This window comes from Rissa tridactyla, chromosome 5, assembly GCF_028500815.1.
Source record: "Rissa tridactyla isolate bRisTri1 chromosome 5, bRisTri1.patW.cur.20221130, whole genome shotgun sequence".
NCBI lineage: Eukaryota > Metazoa > Chordata > Aves > Charadriiformes > Laridae > Rissa > Rissa tridactyla.
The window spans coordinates 57,723,659-57,738,136 of NC_071470.1; positions in this window are offsets into that span (position 1 = coordinate 57,723,659).

A 14,478-nucleotide genomic window follows, 5' to 3' on the forward strand; every position below is an offset into this window, starting at 1 on the left:
ATATCACGTTGCCACAACAGAGCCCATGGGGAAAAAAAGTAGTAGTATGTTATTTTGAAAGCAATAAAAAATTTAGAACTTTGTGAATTTGTGATTTTTAACATTTTTAATGTTCTTCTGCAATTGCCATGCCCATCACATGGACTATTTAAACATATTTTTCTTTTGCTCAACTGTTTCTGGCTAAACTCTCCCTTTTTAAGGGGAAAAATTTCAAAATTTAAAAGCACAAGGATATGCTTACCTCATGCATACTGTGTGAATAACATGGGCTAGATTGTTCAGAAAAAGGCTCTTTTTGCCTTTCGTTATCCTGCCTGTGCAGCTATTTTGTGGCATAAGTGGAAGGCAAGATTTGAGGAAGGCTGAAACAGACAGAAATCAATCAAACCTAATCTAACTTATAAGACCCAGCTTGAGTAGCTGAACTGCGTTTGAGAGAGAGAGTAACAGATAGTATTTCTTGTTATAGATGATGCAGGAAAAAAAGGTAGTAAGACACACATGTAGGTGGTATGTTTCCCGGTTAAAAAGGTCTACAAGGAATAACAACAAAAATGCAAACCTAAAGGGACCCATGCAACTCTGAGTACCCAGCAGTGATTGTGACTTATATTGATTTATCTAAGGCAGGTTTAAATCAGACAGCACAGAAGTACTTGTCACTCAGCCTGGGCAAAATGCCTCCATGGGAAGTTTGCACCTGATTGCCTTTGAGTCAAAGACTTTAAATTTGACTCAGGTATGCACCTGAGCAAAATACATCCTTCTTATGCTGAAGTACCAGCAGAATGCTATTTGAGAAGCTTTCCTAGTCCGTCCAAATTGCAAAAGACAAGGGGAAGACACAAGAGATAATAAACACCTCCGTATACTGTTAAACTGAACATCACTAAGCTAGGGTGGACTTAAAAGCAAAGGTGCCTTAATAGCCCTAGGCCTTGATCATTTCACCATTAAAGTCCTCTCCAGCGTGAGACACTACTGTTTTCTAGGTACATGCCGCTTGCCTGACCAAACAGATTTTTTGGTTTTTTTTTAACACTGAGCATGAAGTTCAGCATTTTTGCTGCACAGTCCAGTCAAAACATTCCTTCCCTCATTAACTCTTACAAAGTATAGCAGGCATGCGGATAACAAACTACTGCCTCGCAATCATACCTAATGCAAAAGTCTTTGCTATATATAATGAAATCTAAAATAGAGATACTGTAAGTCACTAGATAAAAGCTTTGTAATAAAGCACTACAACACTTTCAGAAAATTGCACCTCTCAGTCAAATTCTACATTCAGTCTGCTGGAAAGAGGCAAAACCAGAAAAGGAAGACAAAGAAAAAAAAAAGCAAAGCATGAACAAGAGCATTTAACTGGTCTACAAGATGATAAATATCATTAAATCACATCCTTTTAATGATATTCTATATATATCAGAATATAAATTGCAATTTCATTTATATATGAATTCTGGTGGGAAAGATGAAATATCTGGTCACCTCAAACTACAGCCTAATACAAAAAGCTGTGAAAAACAAAGGTTCATTCATAGACCATCAAGATAATATAACTATAGACTTCAAGATCAATCTTGCTGTGGATACTCTGAAAATTGGCTAACCCCAGTACAGTTCTAAAAATAAAAAAAAAATTGATAGGCATCTTGAATTTCAAAAGTCTTTGGCAGTTCTCCTCAACTCACTTAATCAAGTAATACCTCCTAAGGGTTCTTCTGAGACAACTGAAAATCCCATTTTCATAGTACTCAAGGAATTACGACCCAGTCTTTATGCGTGGGGTAAGACCCAGGAGTGAATCTATGAAACAGTATTTTGTTTAGCAAAAAGATAAATGTAGGTACTTGAAAAAACATCTTTGCAACTTTCTAATTTATTTTAACAGCATGCACCACAAATAATTTAGTTCAAAAAGAAAATGAGCAGGAGAAATGGAATTAAATGTGAAAAAAAGAAAGAACTTTTGTAAGTCTACAGTAAACCTCCAAGGAACGACCTTCACAGCATGCAGAAGTCATAAACAAATATATAAATACTTATATTAATATTCATTAGAAACAACACACCATTATGCAGTATACATTACACCCAGAGATCTCAAAGCACATTATCAACCGTGGAGATAGCCCAGTTCCATGTGACATAGGCATCACTACACCAATTTTCGGGGTAGGTAAAATGAAGACAACACTGATTTTCTATTTCCTTCCTAAAGAAAAGTAATTCACTATGGCCTCACGTTCAAAAAAAAAAAAAAAAAAAAAAAGTGTTTGCCGAGTGGCATATGGAGGACAGTAGTGGGCAAAGTCCCTTGAACAAGATTACTAGATTTGTAAACACCAAAGAACAAACTCAGTAATGGCTATTTTCCAGGCCACGTGCCGTTCAACTTCTTAACAGGTATCATTACTCTCACTTTTACATGACTTCACTCTCACGTAATTCAACATCATTCAAAATACTTTGTCATCTTCCTATCAGACAGCTATAGATTAATGAGACAGCACCAAAAGCTGTTCATAGCAATTTAGTCATCAACTAATTCAGTTTTTGAATGGAATTCTGCCAGGCTGTGAAATCCTTCTTACCTACAGAAACACAGGGAAGTTTTTTAAAAAAGCAAACACATTTTAATCTTCCACTCCTGCAACATACTTCATATGGTCAACCATGACTTAGGCGCAAACGGCACAGCTATCTGAAGCCCACATCAGGACTCCTTCAAGGTCCCTCTACCATACCGCAAGCGTGACGAGAATCCTCAAGGCACTATTTTTCTGACCCATGCCTGCAGTTCATTTGGCTGGTGTAAATTCAGAGTAATAATCTGGGTCCACAAGAGGGCTGTGAGACCAATTAAGAACACATTCAAAATACTGCAGCAATGAAGTTATAAAATTAAACAAACATTAGAGCACCATGCTATCAGATGTGAACTGGTTTATAGCACCAAGGGGCAAGGCCATGTGTTCTCAAATTCTGTCCTAAACCACAAGCCAGGCCATCCCTCATCCCATGCTTGGACAAAATGGAAGAATCTGAGGAAGAATGTGGCCACCAATGCACTGCCTCCCTTTGCTGAAACCTCACAGAAACATCTCTTTGGGTGGCCTGTATGCACCGGTCTTCATTTCTGGGGACGGTACGCACCAGGAAAACTCATGAGAGGAAACGGGAAGAAATAGGTTGCTACAAAATGGCTTTTCATAACTATTGTGCATTCCTGGTATCAAAGCTACTTCTGCGGTGTGTTGAATGGGGAAAATTGCTCACAAACAGGAAGACTCTGTCACCCCAGTTCAGCCTTTTAGTTTTTACGGAGAATATATAGCCAACTCTAACAGTTTATTGTATCAATTAAAAACATTCTCTGGAAAACTCATAATACGGTGTATAAACACTAAAAATATATAGCCATACATTTACACATACAGCAATCAATACTTTGCTGTCCCTTACTGTGTCAAATGATTTGGTGGTCCAATTCCTCAAGAACACCTGTTAGCCTCACAAAAACCATCATCGTAATTGGCAGTTTATTGGCAGCCTGAGCAGGGAGGCCGATGACCAGCATGAGGAATGAATTGCCCTCAGAGTCCTGGAAAGCGTCGTTCTCTGCAACGTGGCTGAGAAAGATTGGCAGGAGCTGCCTGCATTAAACCTGTGCTGCCAATAAACATTCCTATTTAGCAAAGGCCATTAAGCAAATACATAAATACAGCTCTGCTCAAGGAATCACGCAAGCACAAGGTAACCGGCTGTTGACTTCGGTAAACTTCAGCACACATGTCCAGGTCCTGTCATACCTCTTTTTTCTTCAATTTCAGTAAAGCCAAAGACATACTAGATGAAGAGATAGAGGGAGATGTTCTCAAGAGGGCACCCACCTTAGTTATATTCACACCTGCTCAGAAAATCCTCAGCCTGTAAAGCCCCACCGTCCATTGCTGTTTTGCACGGCACAACTAGAACTGCCACTGGCTCCTGATGCTGCATGCAGCACCCACAGCTTCACCGATTCACTTTGTCTAATCCAAACACAGTGACAAGCTGATGAGATGGGATCTTCAGCATATTTACTTTAGGAGCCACAGAAAGTAGAAGTAGTTTTGCTGTTACTGCAGGCATTTTAATAAAAATATTGCCAGGTAGAGTATTGGAGCATCTATGACTCAAGACCAGATTCTGCTGGTGGTTGACACTGTTTTTGGAGTATGGTCTTAACTTTGTACTAAGTCATATTCAGGCCACGTTTTTAAAGCAATTTGGTTATTCAGCATTTAATCAGGAAATGTTTTACAAGGTAAGCTATTTTCTTCCACATACGATGCTTCTCTCCATTTAGCATTTAAAGATAATGGTCCATCCTTTCAAGCATGTTTGTTTTATAATATATAAAATGTTCACTATAAAGCATAATTACCATATATGTAATTAAGAAATAATTTTAATAATGAATTTAGGGGAAAATTCATTAGCCTCACAGTTTATTTTGGTAATATCCTAGAGATGATGTTCCACTGGGATAAAAGTTAAATTAGTTGTGACTCCATGAACTCCACAGACTTCACATTATACACTTAAGAGCAGAACAAAGAATCCCACTAGCTTCAGCAATACATGAATTAATAATGTAGGAGAACAGATCAAATACCATTTTGTAATAATTGATATCCCACTAATGTTACTATTAAAATATTGAAGCAACTAGTTTTAAACTCTGTAATTTAGTAAATCATTTAATTCTCAAATAAAGTGTTTCCGTCTCCAGCTGTACGTCCCAGTATCGGTATTTTAAGTAACACAGTTGTTAGAATTGGAAATACTTATTCATGATAAAGAAACTAAACTACACGACTGCTTCAAAACTCAACACAAATAAAACTGAGTCATTTGCAACAGCTAATTCACCTGAAATATTGGGTTTAATGTCCTAACATGTACAAATATATTTATCTAGGTATTTATCAACGGCTTCTCACTGCAGAACCTATGCATCAAGAATGACAGTGCCTCACTATTTATGCCCATTTGGCCTACAAAAAATGAAAGGTCACCCAGAAAAATGCAGCGTCCATCAAGAATTTTTTTTGAAGCAGAAATGTTTGCATTTGAAGGAATATTCAATATGCCTCATTAGGGTCTGAAAACTGACTTTGCCACTGCTGCTAGAGCAAGCTAAGAACAGGCTTGAAATAATCCTTCAGCAGTTTGGTGATGGTACCAATGGATGTGATAGTCTGCAACGTACAGACCTCCGCTTCCAAGAGCACGTAGCCTGCCCCAGCTACCCGATAACTAGATCCATCACGGAAGGGCAGGATGCAGGGCTGGCTACCCATCCTCCACCGCAGGCCGATGCAGTTGTCCACAAGGAACTGCTCTAGTTGCCTGCCTCATCTGTGACTCTTATCTAAACACCTATCATTAAGGACTGAATCCAGAAGGACTACTTGGATACAGCTAAACAAGGAAAAAGCCACAGAATGCACTTTCATTACCAATGAAAATGGAAAAAGTCTAGCACTGGCACAATTTCTACAAGATTGGACAACAGGTACTTAGAGAACCATCCTGCCTGAGAAAGACAGCACACAGGACAAACTTCTGAGGCTTTTCTGGTCTTTCATTCCTACAATCCCTAAACAGAAACTAACATACTATGATGACATTTAATAAAAACCTAAGACCACAGTTTGCAGTTTTGGTGATGCTATCGGAGGCAAAAGGCTGGGCAATTTACAATAGAAGTCCGTAATACCTGTAAAATTAAAATTTTTCCTGAAAAGTTCAGTAGCAAAAATTTTTACAAATTAAAAATTTGTACAAATAAAAATTGAAACAAAATGAAACAAACTAATCACAAATTTACACTAGAAAAAGATAACAGACCCTTGAAGCAATTTCTTAAGATGTTCTGAGACAACTGGCCTGTTTGCTTTTTGTTTTGTTTCAAACTAGAAGCACCGAGGCATTCTAAAGAAAAGGCAAGGTTGCCTGTACAGCATGTCTGACCTCCGCATCTAACCCTTAGCCTACTGGGAAAAAGCAGCGCATTCCAAACCCCCATTTATCGCTTATCTTAACTGTCATAAATTACTTTCAGCACCATAAAACAACGGGTTATAATCTAGTAAAATATTAGGACTCCAGAAAGTTTATTCAGGCTTAGGTATCAATTTTAAACACCCCAGCACCCCACCAAATTTGCTTATTATAAGAGCTGGCTTCAACAGCTGTAATTCATAAGTGAGGTGACCTTGCTGCAGAGAAAAGCAAAGCAGCACTTGGTAGCAAAGTTTGATCCTACACGAACAATATTGTAAAGACTAACAGAATACATCTAAACAAAGCATTCCATTGACCCTGCCTGCTCTTCTGGACCCAGCTATTTCATGCTGTTATTCTAGTTTTGTTAACATATTTTCAAGCATATGCTGAAGTACAAAAAGACCGTATGTATAAATTCCAGATTTAAATTCCACTCTTAGCTCTCCCTTTCCACACCCAGAGTAACTCCACTGCATTTGCATTAAAGCGATCCTGAAACTGCATAATAATTAGAGTGATGATTCTAGATCTCTTCAGCTAAGAGACATTAGACTAATGTTTCACAGCCTACTATTAGTTTTGTTCACAAAATGCACTCATAATGCATTCTAAGCAATTCTGTTTAGGATGGCAGTATAATAGTAATGTAGGTAAAATAGGAAAAAAGTGCAAGTATTCTTCTTCCTTATGAGACCAAATGAAAGCATTTATAAGTTTCAGGGAACTATCCACTTGCCACCCCTTCCATTCTCTGTTTCTTTCTCTCTCTCACACACACTCACCCATGGTCACCCCCCCAAATTTTATTAAAAAGCCAAACATATTTTATATGGTCTCATCAAATGGACAAAAAACCCATTATATTTAAGGTAAGAAAACAGCCCATGGGCAAGTAAACACAAACATGTCCAGGGGATGCTTTGTCAGAGTAAGAAATTTTACAGGGATTACATTTCCAACCACCTGCCTGAAGAGGCAGGACTGAGCTGGTCCTGTCAACTGTCACTGCCACAGCTCAGAGTGTGCAAACTCCAATTTGACCCTTCTGGAAAAAAAATGCAATTAGAAACACATAAAAGGAAGCATTCAGACATTCTGTTTAGCACACTGACTAACCTAGTGTGTAGGTGTCAAGTGAAACAAAAAGATAAAGAAACTTTCTAAAGGGGTTTGTGTGTTGAAGATAAAAGCAGCGACCTTTAAAGACTCAGCTTTTGAAGTGGGCTTCCCAGGACTAAAACATGGACAAGAGTAAAGCATATCTTCATTTCCACTGACTCTTCACCTCCCGCCCCACTCCTTCCACCCCCTTTCCTCCAAGGGAACACCAAAAACTCTAGAAAATAGAAACATGACCTGTAAGTACTGAAATCAACTGAAGCAACAAAAAATTGAAATCAACTGAAGAACAACCCAGTAAGGCATCTTCATGCATCTCTGATCCATCCCCAAGCACCTTGAAGCTGTACTTTATCACATTCATATTCTAACATGAAATACCACAGCTTCACAAATAGCTTTAGACATATGCATGATAGAATCATAGAATGGTTAGAGTTGGAAGGGACCTTGAAGAGCATCTAGTTCCAACCCCCCTGCCATGGGCAGGGACACCTCCCACTAGACCAGGCTGCTCAAAACTCCATCCAACCTGGCCTTGAACACTTCCAGGGATTGGTTCAATTCGATTTTCTGAAACAGCATCTTTGCCAGCAATGCCACACCAGTAACCAAATCATACAGATGCATGAAGTTGGCCTACAAAAGACAAGACAGAATTTTGCACGGTATCCGCGTAACTGTAGACCGCATATTGTAACCAAGTAAAAGACCAAAAGAAAAAGAGTGTATAAAATTTCAGTTATACATCCTTTTAATCTGAGTCCTGACAGACAAGGAAAAACTGTGGCAATGAGAGAAGTTTGATATGACATTACCAGAATAGAGTATGGGCACAGCTCCTGAAGCAAGAGCTGACACATATTACACTGCAGACACGCAGTAGAAGCGTCGTTAAGGAGTTAGTATAATCTTTCCTAGCCCTAATTATTTTTTTCAAAGTATTTTCAGTTCACCTTTTTGAATTATTTCCAATAATATCCTTACTACTATTAACATGACTACCAGGTGAAAGCACTGGACAGATGACGTCTTTCAAAAACCTACACAGATTACTTGATACAGTTCAGCAGTCAAAAACCATCTTCTTGACCTTCCAGTCAAATCCCCACTTGAAGAATTCGTTCATGTTTGCCACAGGGATTTAAGCACAGCTTTGTTTACAAAATCCTCTTTGTTAAAGGCTAACACTGATAAATCTAACATTAAAACTTCCTAGCTTTTCAGATACGAGCAAGACCGAGAACTCTGTGAAAATTATATAGTCACACAGCCTGAAAATTTTAGTAGCTAGGCCACCAATATCACAAAATAAATTACATTTCATTGGCCTCCTGGGGTGAAGTGGGAGGTAGCAACCCACTCAGGTTGTCCCCATTCTCAATGAATCCTTAAACACATGGATCTGTAGACAAGGACCTAGAAGTCAAATCAATCAGATGCTAGGAGTTGTGATGACAACCATCTTCTGTTCTGTCCCTCCACACTGTAATTTTTCACCCACGTAATATTCAATACATGGTAGTGTGTATTAACCAATTGCACAAGCAATTGCAAGTCATTGTTTTCGCTCAGGTACAGAAAAGAGCTGTCATTTCCCTAGTGTTTTCTTTACCTTTGAAATAACATTAATATTCTTAGAAGATTCCTTCTTGAACTGTATCATTTAAATAGCTAAGAATAATTAAATAGCTAAATTAACACAGTGATCTTTAAAGACGACAGAAGTTTACATTAAAAAAAATACAAAATTCACATTTTAAAGACCATTTAAGAATACTAAAATTAAAAATTCTTACTAGTATCCTTTTCCGATAAATTGATTATGGCAAGAAGATACAATTTTACTTCAACAGTTGTATAGGATGTACTTGCTTCCAGTGATTATACATTAAACACTTTCTACAGTAGTTTTATGCCAATGTAATCCACTAGTGATCCCAACTGAGAACAGTTTATGTGATTAATGTAGTTTCAGGCATGGTATTAAGTAAGACAGTCTGTATGAAATACCAAATACGTTATTTTCACAGAAAAGGTGAAGATATGCCCAATACTATTTGGGAGTTTTTCCAGTTTTAATTTTTGAGGTATGGATACCAAACCCAACATATAAAATAGACAAATAAGAGTAAACTCCCTCTCCCACCTTCACTAAGAAGATGCATAAAATTAAAGGACTGTTGGAGGTGGGGGGGAGTTAAACAGCACGCGTACATATTCGATGTTACGGTCTTTTTAACCATTATGGAAGTGTTACCCAGGTCCTCCTCAATATCTGTTGAGCAGAGAACCAGCACAAATACAGAGTTACTTCTTAGCTTGCTGTTTATTATTCTGCTATGGTGAAGTAAGAATCAAGCTCTTTCATGCTAATCCTTGGTACATCAGATTTGATGCATAAAGGGAGCCACTTTTGACTGAATAAAAGGCATTGTCAACTACTCTGAGCACACTGAGCCATTATTTCAGAAGGCATCTTCAGAAATCTATCATGAGACAAACAGCTCCTACAGGTTTTTCTAAAGATGAGGTAGGTAATTCTCTGCATCATTAGCCATTATTTAGGAACACTTCAAGCAAACAATAAAGCCCTGCCCGTATCTTTTCTTGTCTTTACAACAAAAACATATAAACTGTCAGAAAAATATACAAAATACCTCCTTTAAGGCATATATGTCTTTTTAGGTGATCAAATTAAGTGCTCTTAAACAGTTGCTGCGAAAAGGCTAGCTCTGGAAACAAGCCTCCTATTATATCACAATCTTCGGCAACCATTGAATTTCTGATGAACTCTGATGAATCTTACGGACTGCAGGTTTTTCCTTTTTCAACCCTTCCCCGATTGCTGTAATAATAGTAAATAATTTCCTATAGGAGTGGTACACACTGCAGTAGTATTCAAAGAAGTAAACCTGCTCCCAATTCCCAGATAAATCATGAATCTCTAATCCTCAATCTGTTCCTAGGTGTTGGCCAGCATCTATTTCTCCAGAAGCTGCTGTACCAGGATCTCAGAAATTCAGGGGTTTTTATTCCAAAGTTCACAGCTCTTCACTATGGCGGATTTTTGCTTTCACTAAAGCTGAAGCAGCCTTCAAATATTATACCTCTGGCTAGCACAAGATGAACATCCAGGCACAATTTAATCTCACAATCTCTTTTATAGAGTAAAGTATTGGTTTGATCAATCAGCAAACAAACTACAATAGATCATACATTCCACACTCTTAACTGAACCGCTGGTATTTCTCTATCCTTTTATTCTTACATCATCAGTAATTCCATCTATCACAATCATATCTATTCCACTCAAAGAGCTGCTATTATATGCACCAAATTACGAAGTTATGATTCTGCTCCTGTGACACCCAAGTTAGTCAACCGACATATTGTTTAACCTCTTATCATTGATTTCTGCTGACTTAAACAGTACAGAATCTCGTGGCCGTGGTGGGAAAGGGTAGCCCTAGACTGCTGACGAAAAACCAGTCCAACATGCATAGCAACGAGCAATACCACTCACTGCAAACACCAGGCAAGGTATCCAACACCCCCACGTGAAAGGAAATGGGTTACCTAGAACTTAGCGCCACCCTCCCATCTAGCGTAAGGGTCAACATGAGTATCTGTCATTTAGCCTGTGTGTCTCAGTTCTCCTGCTCAGCAGTTCTGGCTCTTGTCTTTGGGCACTCGGGCCACTCTGCACAGCAGGAAGAAAATATCTGCTGTCAGGGGTGCACCTTCGGCATCCTCCTCCTCACCCTGCTGAGCAGCTGCATAACAAAGAGGTGAAGACGAGAGCACTGAGCACTGCTCCACCGCACAGGATTAAAGTGCTCATTTATCTTCCCCTTTGGTGTTCCTGCTCCTTAATAGGGTGCTTTAAACAGACAGGAAGAAACATAGTGTTGTTTCTGGTGTCTTAATCAGTGGGGATGATTGACTTTTCTGACTACATTCGTGTACCCTCGCACTGCTCTTTTTCCTGCGTCTGTTCTGCTTTTAGTATATCCAAAGAAAGCCCATTCTTTTCCTCCTCTATGAAACCCCAGACTTGATAACAAGTAGGTGTTTGGGGTTTATTCCATTTCAAAGTGGTGGTGTTTCTCATGCCACATCCCTGTTCTTAGGGCTGCAAGCAACGCTAGGGAAGATCTAAACAATTGTTATTTCTTTTTCTTACAGCTGCCAAGGCATCAAAAGAAGCAGCTGCAAGTGAAAAGGGGAGACGCAACTACAAAGTTCGCAGTAGACCACCAGCAACCCACTAAGCAAAATTTGAGAGACAATGAAATAAAGATTATGTGTTAGAATTGATTACCTACTATTTCAATGACTATAAATTAACAATCTGATGTTATTACAGGTAGATGTTACTATAGAAGGTTATCTCCTCTACAGTGTGATTTTAAGGGTACAAGATCCATGCAAGACCTCTTAGAGAGCAGACAAAAAATTAAGGGAAATTAATGTCATTAGGGGAACTTCACCCGAACAAGGCAATTCACATCGCAGATTTAAATGAAAATTATCAGCCTAAAACAAGCAAGTAACTACTTTTGCCATAGAAATCTTGACAAGTAATTGTCAGAGCTTGTTTCTCTTCCATTTTCAGCTATTGGTGGAAATCAGAAATGAACGTGATTTTATTTCAGGTTGATGGGTAGGGAGTGTAATGAATATAAATCTCAGCTTCTTCTTCATAGGAGAGGCACAGCAGCATCGTTTGTATCAAGTGCCTCTGACATCAACAGCAAAAAACTCTGTTCAGCTTAAAGGAAGCAACATCAGGCCCATTGCTAACCAATTCCTTTTACGGAGACGTAAGCAGACTTTAAACACATCAAGGACCCTTGGTGTTATCATAGGAATGAAAAAGCAGCAGAAGTAAAAGTACGTATCTGTGATCATGCTCTTCCTTCACGTGTACTGATATAAATCACGAAACTCAGTAGAGCTACTCAATCTAAATGAGATGAGAGAGAAACCATCTGTTAGAAGACAAAACTAAAAACCGATTGTATTCTTCATGAATTTGAAGAAATCGTAAGGATTTCAAGTTAGTTGCTTTGTTTTCATCCAGGGGCTTGAAATACTCCTTAAGTCTCTCTTCAAATCAAAAAAGCGTCCTTTTTACTTCCTAAAGGTTGCAGAGAATGTAATACAGCTCCTCTTGAGAGACAACAAAAATAGAACACACATGCATATAATCTGCATGGACCAGAACCATGAACAAAGGTGACACTTTAAACCATGCACGATTAATCTCTCTACTTATTAAACTCTCATGTTCAGCTGACAGAACGTCATGCATTACCAAGAGGCTTTTTTACTGTGATGTTTGTAACACAGCGTTCATCCATATTATCAACAAATCTGCGAAACCCAAGCTTTACTACTCCAGCTGCCTTCTACATGCACAGCATGAGCAGTCATTGACACAAGAACGTATTGAGCTGGCACCAGGCACACAACCATGTAGCCAACACTGACATACACCGCGTTTAAATAGTGCCATACCATTCCCAACACTGTAGCGCCAGTATCAAAGGCATGGACATAATTGAAATGCCATAGTCTATGTCTCTAAAGCTTCTGAATACCTCTATATAAAATTACAGTTATGTTGACAAGCCACCTGTTAGGCTGAAGAAAAACTGCGTAACATTGTGCCCTTGTGAGGCCACCTTTTACTGCATGTCCTCATGACATTTTTCCTTTTCCCCAGCACACCAGCCCTGGTGTGTGAACCACCACGGCTGTGCGTTGGGGGCAGGGCAGAGCCGGGCGATGCCTGCTGGAACCCAGCAATGGTCCTGGCTGGAGAGGCACCTTGCCTTGCTCAGCTGGGCCATGGTCCCTGGGAACGCACGGGTCCTGCCATCCCTTCGAGCAGCACCGCGCGCTCTGCCACGAGCGCCGAATCTCACATTTGTTGCGATGGGACAAAATGATAGGGGGCAGGAAGAGAAGAGGTTCCTTACCGTAATGGGAGCTCTATGGGAAAAAAAGCTTCTCAAAAAATTCACAGGCCATATCTCACATTACTGAGTTGGAGAGGGGGGGCTGAGACAAAACTATTTCATTATCCATCTCTGAGACTAAGGATTTTAATTTTTAATTTTTCAGATTCTCATCTGTCAAAGACTCTCTCACCTATAGGCCGGGTCTGTATCTACTGAAAATACCCGTTTTTAATGTTCTGTACTTGCTTTTCAGTATGCTCAAATACCACTATAGCATTGCTCTCGTGGAAGGCTGGGATTGTGAAAAGTGATCTGGGAGACAATACTGGAGAACTACCACACAGGAGACAATTTCAAGGGACTTCCTTGATTATATTTTTTTAATTCATTGGCTTTTGAAAGTTTTAATAGCAATGTTGTAGAGCATCAAAGATCCATACATTGACAATGGGTGCTTTCTGATCTTTAGATACTTGGATTAGGCTGTCTTCTCACTGTTTCCTTTTTACAAAGGTAATTTAGAGATTCTGACACAGCCATCTTGGACACCATATTAAACGTTCTATCTCTCCTTACTTGCAGTTTAAGAAGAGAACGTAAGGACTGCAAACCTTATCATCTTGCCCACCAATAAACTTCAGTGCCAGTTTGGTGAAATCCTTTTCAAGTGCTGCAGGGCAGTTAAATCCTACAGCACCCCAGATTTTTGCTCGCACAGAAAGACTGCCAGCTAAGCTAACAATTGTAGTAGTAGCTTTTTTGCTGTGTGGACACCTGTTCACTACAAACTGAAGTAAGACAGGCTACTCGTTTCACATAAACCACCAGCTGTTAGATGGTACCAGGATTCAGTGACTACTGACCTGGGATAGATTTGAACTGGTGACCCAGGAGTGGAAGACCGTATATCCAATTACAAATCCACACTTAAAAAGAACTGAACTTGCACTTTTTAATTGCATTCTAATCGCAAAGATCTCCATTTTAACAAGCGGCCCTCATTTCAATGAAATGCAGGCATATCTAGGAACTTTGTTCTTTTCAATTTGTGGATTTAATCGCACACACACTTGACAGCATTATATTGTAAGAGTGTACTGGTAAATAGCTATAGTCTTGACTTCCTTGCTGTCTCTTGTACAAGTCTGAAAAAGACTGTGCCTAAAGCAGAATGGGGTTTACAATTTCTTTGCAGCATGAGTTACACTACAGAAGAAGGTATTTAAGCACAATTGAGGTGCACTCAGCAGTCCCAAGCAGCGGGAGGACATGGGATCTGATAATAAATATTAGCAGATGATTACCATTAAATACGCAGAACCAAAAA